This window comes from Saimiri boliviensis, chromosome 5 (assembly GCF_048565385.1).
Source record: "Saimiri boliviensis isolate mSaiBol1 chromosome 5, mSaiBol1.pri, whole genome shotgun sequence".
Taxonomy (NCBI): Eukaryota; Metazoa; Chordata; class Mammalia; order Primates; family Cebidae; genus Saimiri; species Saimiri boliviensis.
In genome coordinates this window covers 105097080-105108628 of record NC_133453.1, presented here as the reverse complement: position 1 = coordinate 105108628, position 11549 = coordinate 105097080, and the positions used below count along the sequence as shown (strand labels likewise).

The 11549-nt window shown below is 46.2% G+C and overlaps 1 pseudogene; it reads right to left on the bottom strand.

The window, feature by feature from the left end:
* Nucleotides 1-5647, bottom strand: LOC101034841 (histone-lysine N-methyltransferase 2D pseudogene; annotated as a pseudogene).
* Nucleotides 5648-11549: the final 5902 nt, after the last annotated feature.

The window sequence follows — 11549 nt, the reverse complement described above, 5'->3', positions numbered from 1 at the left end:
CTAAAAAAACAAAAAACAAAAAACAGTATATTTCCTTTTTGAGATGTGGTCTTGCTCTGTTGCTTCAAGGTCCTTGGCTGCATAGAGCCCCAGGGCCCAGGCCCTGGATATGGGAGCGAGCCAGGTACACATTGTTCTTCCATTTGGTTGGCAGCCGCCAGTACTGAGATGACTTGGAGTGCACAAACTGCTTGCTATATGAGGTGTTGGTCTCACTTGTGAAGGTGCTCTGATATGCCTTAGACATGCTGGTGCTGTTCAGGATGTGGGGCCGATTGTAGTGTGTGAGGATTTTAGGCTCTGATTGGGCACAGCCAGTGAGGTTAATCATGAGTGGCAGCTCCATCAGGGGGTGGCACCCACAGCAGAATAAATAATTTTGGCAGCTTAACACCCTGATTCAGCTATGCAAAGCATGGCATGCACCATCAGCCCAAAGAGCTCTTCATCCTTCAGATAGTCAGGGAAGACTCGCAGCATGTGAGCCTCTTTTCTTATGGCAGCCACAGGCTTAATGATGCGATTCCACATGGCCTGGGGAGAGGCATCAGTGAAGACCAGGTCCTCCAGGCCCTGCTCAATGACTTGGATTACAAACTCCGCCACCCATTCTTCTCACCAAAAGAACAGCGATAGCAATAGTGACGGCTGTTGGTGTGGAGGCTCCAATAGATGTGCGTGGCCTCGTAGCCAATGGGATAGAGGGCAATGGCACTATGAAAGTCAGCCATCTGGTGAGGGAGCAGCTGTCCAATGGCATGGAACACAAGGCCTCCCACATGGAACATGTACAGCCCTTCTCCCCGCTGAATGATGCTGGCAATTTGCTTCACCTAATCCCACTCAATGTAGACCTGTCAGAAGACAGCAAAAGAGCTCAGCTCTTGCTCACAAGGCCCCTTGATCTTATGCATTGGACACAGCATGGTTTTGTCCTTGAAGAACATGCACTTGGCATGAATGGCACAAGCAAAATGGTAAACATTGGGGCAACACATGTGATTGCCACTGCTGGTGGCACCAGTTCGCACTCTAGCATGGGCTGTTGGGGACCCAAGGAGCACTTGGTTAGCAGTCCTTGGTGCAGGGCGACCTCCATATTCATCAGTGCCCCGCCCTGGATCTCATACACCTCTGTGGACCATAGGGCACAGTTGAGGTGCACTCATAGGTCCAGGTCCAGGTTCAGCAGGCAAGCAGGCCCATCAGTGGCCCTGTCACCCTCATGACAGAAACAGCAGTGATGCATGTCTCGAGGTACCTTGTCAGATGGCAAGGCTGTGCCAAGCTGCTCCATAAACCATGCCACTTCCCACTCATCCTCCTGCTGCCCACTGCCCTTCTGGATGGTCAGCAGTAGCTGCAGCCACTTCCAGCGCACTCCTTTCCATTTCTTGAGGCGAGGGGGATGGGAATCTTCACCTTCTTCAAGGGGCCAGGCACGGGGCTTGGGCCGGGCTGATTCAGGGGATGAGGTCAGTGGCAGAGGTGAGGGGATGGGTGGCTCAGCCAAGGGTTCAGTGGGAAGTTCAACCAAGGGTTCAGCAGGGGGACTGGTAGGAGAGTGTGCCAAGGGAAAAAGGGTAGGGAGGGTTCTTCAGGAGATGGGGCCGAGAGCTGTCACACATCCAGATTGGAGACATTGTAAGTATAGCCATGCTGGGTGGGTGGCTCTAGGGTGGGGCTCTCCTGTTTGAAAAGGCTCAAGATGTTTAGTTAGCTCTTGAGGCTATAGCCAGGCAACACTGCATCAAACTGCTTCAGCCAATCAGGGCCAGTGTCTGGGCTCTTGCCTCCCAGAACCTTTTCCTTCCCACCAGGATCCTCAGCTTCCTCCTTCTTAGGCTCAGTGCCTGCCTGGGTGGGGCTCTCTGGGAACAGCACCTCACAGGAATTAGGAATCTTCATTATTAGCAGCTCTGCCACTGCCACCATCACACCATTCAGGTTCTTGGCTGCAGCAGCAGAGACTGTGAGCATGACTGACACCTCACTTCCTTTGCTCTTTTTCCAAGTTGTGGCAGGCAGCTTTCCATAGACCTCCAGGTAGAGAGCCCCATAAGGTTTGGGGTGCTCCCCCAGCTCTTCAGATGGGGTGATGCCATTCACCATCTTCTGCTGCACTGATGGAGGTGGCGTGGGGGGCAGCGATGAGGGTGGTGTTGGTGGATTACTCAGGTTATTCTTGGTAAGCAGCTGGGAATAGTAGTCAGGGCCAGTGGGCAGTGCCCCACTTCCAAAGGCCCCCTTCAGCTGGCTCTGCCTATTGACTGGGCAGCCACTGCCAAAGGGAGCGAAGAGGCTAAAATTGGCAGTGAAAGCAGGCTCCATTAGGAGCAGCAGGGACAGCTCCTGTTTCAGCTGTTTCAGCAAGGCCTTGCTGGCCCTGACCCCGTCTTCCTTCCACAGCTTCTTTCAGGAGCTCACCAACCTGTCGCTCGCCTTCTGCACCCACTTGAGCTTTGGTGTCAAAGACTTCCTTGTTGCTGCATCCTCCTTATTACTGGGGGTACCCTGTAGTTTCTGCTCCAGCCCAGCCAGCTTGCTGTCAATGTGCCCGTTGATCTCATCTCACAGCCCCTCAGACCACCACCCAGTGCTGAGTTGCACATTCTTTGCTTGGAGTAGTTTCTGCAAGAGCAGATGCACAGCTTCTGAGCAAGGGCTTGCCAGCAGGAGGTGGTTGCTGGTAACTGGTGCTCCTATGGGCTCCCCATTGGTCTCCCTCTTCATTGACTGGGTTCCCAGGGCACATGACTCTTCCCGAGGCTCTTGCTTGATGCTGAGTTGGGGTGCCTCAGTCACTACCTGTCCATTCACCTGGCCCAGATGCCCGGTACCAGGCTGCTCTGTTCTGGCTTCTGGGCTTCTGCTAGGTTTTCTGGGGGATCCCAAGGTCCCAGACCCTTGCCAAACAAAGTATCTGCAAGCTGGGCAGCAGCAGGTGAGACCCTCCCAGGAGGCAGCTCCAAGGTTGACCCCTGAGGTTTGGGGTCCCTGGATGAGTGGGAGGGAGCTGGGCCTCAGTGGGAAGCTGGAAGCTGGGGGAAGGTAATTGTGAAGGTCTCTTTGGCTCTTGAGAGCTGGATGGTGGAGGTATGAGATGGAAAGGGCCAAGGACTGGTCCTATAGATAAGGCTTCTGATGGGGCAGGGAGCCAGGGTGGGCCCTGAGGTCGAGGCACTGCCCCCAGCTCCTGGAGAGGGCCTGTCTGGGATCCAGGTAAGCCCCCAGGTTGGGGTTGGCAGCCCAGGATCTCCTGGAGGGGAGTGGTCTGGGTCCCAGGCTCCTGGTAGGGTGGTGTCTGGCATACTGCCTGACTCTGCTGCAGCTACCACTGCATGAGGAATGCCTGTAGCTGTTGCTGCTGCTGAGGACTTAAGTGCTACACTGTGGTTTTTGGCCAGGACTCCTTGGAGCTGTGCCTGAAGCTGACCCACTGTAGGCATGACTCCAACCCCAGGCAGACCCTGCCCAGCCTGGAGGACAGGTCCTGGTTTGAGAGGTTGTGGCCCGGTATTATTTTGCATGGGCCACTCTAGCATGAGCTGTTGGGGACCCAGAAGGTTCTGAGTCATGGTCCCAGGCTGCTCCCCTAACGAAACAGAAGGCTGAGCCAGCAGGTGGGGTATAGATGAGGCCTCAGAAGATGATCCACTGCCCAGTTGTCCATGGCTTCCTCCACCTGCTGTGTGCAGCAGGTTAACTTGCTGCTGCTGTTGTCCTGGAAGCCTCAGTGGTGGCTGCAGCTGGAAAGAATTGGGCTGAGGCTGGGCCTGGGGTTGGACAAGGAGGAGTTGTGAGTCCCCAGAGAGTGAGGGCTTTACTTTTCCTGGTTCAGTGGCCATTGACTCAGGGGTAATTCCTATTGCTAACTGCCCTCGCTGATGTGTAGAGGGCCCCTCAGTGACCTCTGAAGAAACAGCGGTCTCCATGGTGTTTTGTTCCTTGCCTGTCAAGAGGAGGGTTGGGCCCAGGGCTCCAGGGCTCAAAAAGTGTTGAAGAGGCTTTACTGGCATGCCAGGGCCAAGAACCACCTGCTGCTGCTGTTGTTGTTGTTAAGGAGACAGTAAAGTTCGACTCTGGTTTAAAAGGCCCATCTGCTTCTGTTACTGCTGTAGCTGCTGCTGCTGTAGCTGCTGCTTCTGCTGTAGCTGTTTCTGTTGTAGCTGCCACTGTTGTAGCTGCTGCTGCTGTTGCTGTTGAAGTTGTTGCTGCTATTGAAGCTGCTGCTGCTGTTGCTGTTGAAGTTGCTGTTGCTGTTGCAGCAGCTGCTGCTGTTGATGCTGCTGTAAAGAGCCCATGGGCTGAGCACTCAGTTTGGACTGCCCACCATGTGACATTAGACCCTACTGAAGATGGGACAGCCCTGCCATGGACACTTGTTGTTGGTGCTGTTGTTGCTGCTGCTGCTGCTGCTGGACTATAACCAGCCTGTGTCCCATAAGCCTCTGATTCTGCTGTGTCAGCTGGGGGGAACTGAGCACCCAGGACTGGGTCATAAGTACCTGTCTGTGAGGGCCCTTGGGGCCCAAAGCTCCAGGGTGCTGCTGCTGCAACACAGCCACTTGGGCAGGGCCTAGTAGGCCCTGGGGCCCCTGGGGTGGTTGAAGGGACAGCTGTTGGACCAGGAGACCTTGATGGCTGCTGGGAGGCAGAAGCCCCTGGGGCTTGGGACCCAGAGCCTGGTTTGTCTGTACTCCAGGACCCTGCTGCTGTTGCTGCTGGATTGTCACCTGTCCTAGGAGGTGCTGCTGCTGCTGTTGCTGTTGCTGCTGCTGCTGCTGCAGTTTCTGGGTCAGCTGCATGCATTGTTGCTGCAGCTGCAGCTGCAGCTGCCTTTCCTGTAAAGCCTTGAATCAGGTCCGAGGCCTCGAAGATCAAGGTTGCCAGGGAAGAAGCCTCCTGAGGGGCCAGCCAGGGATTCAGCCCCACCAGAATGTTGCTGTTGCTGCTGTTGGGCCAGAACTGTGTTAAGGAAGGGGCCACAAGGCTGTCCAGATAGTACCATACCCCCAGGGGGCAGGTGAAGACCTCTAGCTTGCCCACCCGGAGGCCTCTGTGGTGGCTGCAGCCCATGGCCAAGAAGCAGCTGACCAGCAAGCTTGGTGTGTAGCTGGTGACTCTGGGAAGGGCTGAGAGCCAGCACAGCTGAGTGTTGTTGCTGTTGCTGCTGCTTGTTCCGATATTCTGCCATGAGATTAGTGTGTTCCTTCTGCTGTTTCTGGGCCTGATACAGCTGTTTCTGGATCTTGCTCTGCTGCTCTGTAACCAGCATGAGCTTCTCAGCATCAGCTTCTGGGAACTCAAGGCCAGCTTTTTTGGCAGCGCACTGCTTAGCACACAGAGCCTTCCGGAACTTTCGATGTACACCAATCTGCTCCTCTAGCACCTTCAGCTGCATCTGTAGGAGCTGCTGGGTGTGGAACAGCCACTCCTCATACTGCCGCTGGTCAGCTTCATTGATAACTCCCTGAGCAAAAGTGGGTGGGTTGGGACAAAGCTGGGAGGGATCACCAGCACTATGCTCCTGGCCACTCCCAGCTGCCACATGGTTCTGCAGATCACTGCCAGGTCCCCCCGAGAGCCTCTGAGCTAGCAGAGACACTTGTTGCCTGCTCATACCAGGTGCCACCCCACTGCTCATTCTCTACTTCTGCTATCTTCTTTTGATGACATAAGTCAATCAAAAGCCCAGGGGAAGGGACATTAGATCCTATCTCTCAGTAGGAAAGAATTTGTAGCTACCTTTAATCTACCACAAAAAGTTATTCAAAAACACTGTTTAACAGTAATGTTTTAGTTTTGCTTTGCAATTAAAGAATTATATTTTTGGAGAAAATATTCTATCATTATTTCTATATCCTAAAGACTTTGAAGTCTATAAGCCAAAAATTACAGCTTTGCTTTTTTTTTAAATTTTTTAGCTTCACTTTTTTAAAGAAACCTGTTTTGTAAAGGTCATCTCATTCTTTTGTTGAGTCAAAAACTTCCTTTTTTCCCCTATTATGTACCAGACACCATGTTAGACAATAATAGCAATTCCTCCAGCTATGAAAAAGCATTTAGGCCCCACTGATTATAGTTAAGTGCTAATTATCTAAGAAATTGGGAGAAATAACATATTTTTTCCCAGTCATTTAAGAAAGTAGTAGTGTAATATTCCACGTTGTATGCCATCAAAAACGATGAGTTCGCGTCCTTTGTAGGGACATGGATGAACCTGGAAACTATCATTCTCAGCAAACTGACACAAGAGCAGAAAATCAAACACTGCATGTTCTTACTCATAGGCGGGTGTTGAACAATGAGAACACATGGACACAGGGAGGGGAGCACTACACACTGGAGTCCGTTGGGGGGAAATGGGGGAGGGAGGGGGGTTGGGAGGTGGGAAGAGGTAGCATGGGCAGAAATGACAGATACAGGTGAGGGGAAGGAAGACAGCAAACCACACTGCAATGTGTGTACCTATGCAACAATCTTGCATGTTCTTCACATGTACCCCCAAACCTAAAATGCAATTAAAAAAAAGAAAAAAAAAGTAATAGCACTTTTTCAAACATCAAAAAAATTGCCATGCCTGTAATCAGTACACTCAGTGATGGCAGCATGCCACTGTCCTGATTGCATCAGGGAAAATCTGCTAAAGTTCTATTGGATTTGTGATTGAAATAATAAAATACTTCAATTTAGCCTGTTTTCTACACTTAATATTTCTTCTCCTAGATCATCCTTATCAACAAGTCATTAACTTGGATTATTGCATTTCCTACTATGTCTGTTGTTTTGCCTTTGGCAGTAAGCCACAAGAACATTCTGATGACTACTTTCACATCATGGCCCAGTTATTAGTAGTATAAGAAAATTTTCCACATTCTCCAAATCATTTGTTGAAAGTCTATTCTTTACCAAGGAAATACCATAGTAAACACACATGGGTATAGTCTTGACTTCTTGTTTTCTATAGTACAGTGACTGTAATGATTTGGAAAGAGGAAAAAATAGAATGTGAGAAATCATTTTATGTTAATCTGGTGAATGCCATATTCATTCTATTTATTTATTAATAATTTACTGCATGTATGAATATTGCCTCTGCTTTGAGCTTTTGAGGTCCAAGATGCTTTCCTCCAAGGTGGCTGGCAAGGGTGGTACAGTTGGAATATCTCTTATAGAACAGATTCAATTAATGGAAATCGGGAATTTAAAGGAGATAAAACTGGAAGATAGGTCTGTTTTGTGTTTTTATTTAAAATATTGTAAAACAAAGTCAACTGTTTTAAGCATCAACAGGAAAATGTGTTTTGTTTTAAAAAGTCTGGTTAATACGGAGTTACTTTTAACTTAAAATGTAGAGTTAACTATTCTAACATACTACCAGATATCTCATCTCTCCTCTAAGATACTACCTAAAGATTATCATCTTAAATGGCAATTGCTATTTTCACTCATAAGTTTGGATGTATGTAGCAAATAATGTATGTAGGGTTTCTATTGAGATTTTAAAATAAACCTTTACTTTATTCTAACAGAGCAAAAAAAAAAAAATAGAAGCTTGTGCACAGACACCTGCCCGGGACCTTAAGTCTGCACAGGAGCACAATGTGCTTGCTCTCATTTCGGGTTTTTGGTGCCCACGTGGCTTGAGACGTGAGTAGGTGGGGAGTGAGCCGAGGGCAGAGTTCTCCTTGGCTGAGCCGGCAGGCTGCTGACAGCAGGTGCGTGAATGCTTTTACCCCTCCTTTCTTTCCCCTCTTACTACAGGTGCATGGCTGGAGGCTGGGGACCAGCTCCTGGGTCAGAGGTTCACAACCACCAACTACCTTCCCAGGGTGGGGGTGGATAAGAAGGGGAGCAGAGGGTCCCAGAGACCTTCTTGAGATCCTGGCTCTCCTGCCAAGGAATTTACGTTTCTTTGTCACATGTAAATGGCCTTCCATTCCACTTTTTTCTGTAGGAGAGTAGGTTTCTGACTCAGCTCATCTGTCACTTTCTCAGTGAAACTTATACCTCTCTACATTAGGGGAATCAATAGCACTTACTAGCTGAGTAGAATTCTAACTCAGCTCATCTGTCACTTTCTTGGTGACACTTACCCCTCCCTACTTTAGGGGAGTCACTAGCACTTTGTGCAGACCTACCTTGTAGTACAACCCATAGAAAGATAAAAGTTGAAAGTTATTTTTTACAAGCCCAGATACTAGTCTGTGGTTCTATTTTTTCCTCATAACCTTAGGGTCTTCAGCATTGTAGTATCTCCCTAAAGGTCTGATGACTATCAGAACACAGGCAATGTCCGAAATTTTGTCTTGTTGTCCTTGGCCTCTGCGTAATAATGATTTAAGATCCTCTTTAATCCAAGCACGTGGAATGCTGGTGTTTGTTCCACAATATGAAAGCCTTAAAATCATAATGCTAATTAAAGTGATAAATGCTTCACATAGTAAAAGAGATTTATGGTATTTTATCAGCTTATCTTAAAAAAAGGTGCCCCCAGAGTTCTCTTCTGCTCGCACCCCAAAAGCGAGGGGCCATGCTGCCTCCGACCCTCTCCAGCGTCTGCCATGTGCCAGACAAAGTCATGACTAGGGGCCGGGATTTGGCTATAAGAAAGGGGAAGCCCAGCCCAGGCCCCCTCGGCATCTCTCCTGGCCTGGCAGCAAGAGAAGGAACCCGGGGCCTTTCATACCTCAGGAGCTGCTGTCACTTGGACAATACATGGTGTGATCAAATATCACATGGCTTTATCTCCTGTGTGAAGTGTGACAATGCAAGCATAGTGTTTAAGATGACAAATATAACTGAATCCAGCATTCTGGTGATGTATTCTTTCAATATGTAATATGGAAACTAACAAAATTGACTTTGCATCATCTTCTGTAATGTAGTAAAGAGAATTGTTTGCAACCCAAAAAAAGCCCACTTTTTAAAAATTATAAAACGTTCTTTAATGAAATGAACTAATTTTAGATCATTGTAATTATATAAATTAAAACATAATCATATATAATGTAGCATGATATATTTTATAAAGATTCATTAAAACTCAGGTGCCTGTGGGAGAGTAAAGAGGTATGGGAAATTTGTGGCCTTAGAAATGCAGATGCAAAATAAAATAATACAAGAGAAGGACATTGTACAGGGCAATGATTTCAATGTGCTTTGAAGGGAGGAGTATAAGCCACTATATTCAAGGTTCAGAAAAAGCAAGGGAAAATAGCAAAAACAACCAAAATACAAATATTTCTGATGGCTAATATATATTATTATTCATGTTCTTTATGAAAATTCACAATAAATCAAGTTCCTTGGCTAACAAGAATTTGGCTGTCTTTACCAATGGCCATGTTAACTGAAATCTGCATCTCTGAAACTTCTTTACCTAAAACAATTATCTGAGTTATTGACTCTATCAAATAAGAAAAGTTTTGAGAGAAAGAAAACTGTATTTAGGTAATGTGATTAAAACATAGAGTTTGCTACTAAGAGCTTTTCCATTCAAGCTTTGGAGTTTAAATAAAAATATCTTTGGGTTAAAAGAGAAAAAGTTCTTCACTGAATGCTGCAGCCTAGACTTACAATTGGCTTCTCAAATGCCAGTTAGACTTTTGGCAAGTCTAGGTTCATTCACTGCAATTTTCTATGGGTCTTCAAGAGTCTCTCTGGTTTTTCTTATGCCTATATAAATGGCTCACTCTCCTCTATCATTATTCAGTGACTGAAACATTTAGTTTACTCTTACTGTTAACACATGATGACGTTTGGTAAAATCCCTCTCCCCAGTCCCTTCCCCTTGGCCTTTGTTAGAGGCTCAGCTCATTCAAAATACAACTTTCTCATAGAGAAGCTTCTTCATAGTCTTGTTGAATTGTCTTGAAAAGGAATATCATTGTAGCATCTGAGTTACAATTTTTGCTCTCTTTGGCTGTAATATGTGTAGAGAAGAGGAAAACATAATAAACAAAAATCTTTTATTCTATTGATCAAGTAAAGTGTTCAGAATGTGTTCCTCCAAATGAATTTTTAGCTTTATTATTATCACTGATCCTAAAATAGGAGACCATTCTCAATAAGTTCAATGAATGAGAAATGGTCCAGGTTGAAAATGAAAATGAGATATAAATGGGAGGAAAATATGTCCACAGTATCTAACCAGTAGAAAACATGAAAATACATTAAATGTCTTTTCAGATCAAAACTGAAGAAATGAAATGAACTTAAAACTAGTAAGAGGTGAGGCCTGCGGATAACTCTCAATAAATGTGGATAATTAGTTTATTTACAATGTTATATAAGCTTATGGGCATTTATTGACAATTGACAGAAATAATTAGTTAATAGTATTAGAAGAAAAACTTTATATTATAATCCATTCAGCTACATAATGCCTTTTTAAAAGGATACATAAACAAGCACATCATTTTAAAGAAGGATATACCTGTGATAGATTTATTTAAGGCTTCTTAAGTCTTGCTCTACAGTTCTGAGAATGGGCAAGGATAAAATTGAACAAGAAACTAACTTTATTTCTTTCTAAATATCCCATACTCAGCTATCTAGCACTGAGCAAGAGCTTGTTAAGGAAAAAGCCATCTTCTATTGCCAGTGAAAAAAGTGTTGTCAGGACTTTCATTCACCAAAATGTCACAAATATGTCTTCCTATAGAACAGCATTGCCCAATAGAACTTTCTGCTGTGATGCAGTTTTTCTCTATCCATGCAGTCCAATGTGATGGACATCAGCCACTGGCTACTGAGCACTTGAAATAACACCTAAAGTGGAGGAAGAATTGAATTTTAAATTTTATATAATTTTTTATTAATTGAAATTTAAATAGCCACCCTTGTCCTCTGGCTAATCTATTGGGCATGCAAGTCTTGCAACCATTGAGTGTCTCCCAATGGGTGGGCTGCAGTCAGGGAGTCTAAGAGAGACAAGTGGTAACTCTGGGGCTTGGAGTTACAAGTGAGCATGGCTCTTGGAATAATCTTTATCTCTGCTTACACAGGCCCTTCATAAGTAGTATCTGCCCTTATCTACACATAAAAAGTCAACCTACTCTTGGATTAAAAGGAGATTATTGATGTTAAAACTCAGTCCACTAATGTAAACAGAATCCATTTCATTCTTGCTCACAGAATAACACATGATATGATACCTGAATTCCCATACCTCTGAAGCCCTCTCTCTTCTCTGTAATTTATGTTGGAAGGAAGAGAGAAAAGAACCCACATGCCCTTCTACACACAGTATCACTCTCCATAAAACTGAAATTTCACAGTCAGAGCCCATTATTGGAGTATACTCATTTATGTTTCTGAACACCTTTTGAAGAATAAGAATGTTACCAAATAGGCTGGGCCCGCATTATCGCTTGTTTGGTAACAAATGGTTCTAATCCATTCTGAGATCTACAAAGGCTGTTACTCTGCGGTCCTGTCTCACGTCCCCTGGGAGGCTGGGGAAACCCTGGGCTACAGAGGAATGGGGAGGTGGTTTGAACCAGGCCCGCTCTGGGGACCAGGCCGCTTACTCCGTTGGTTTT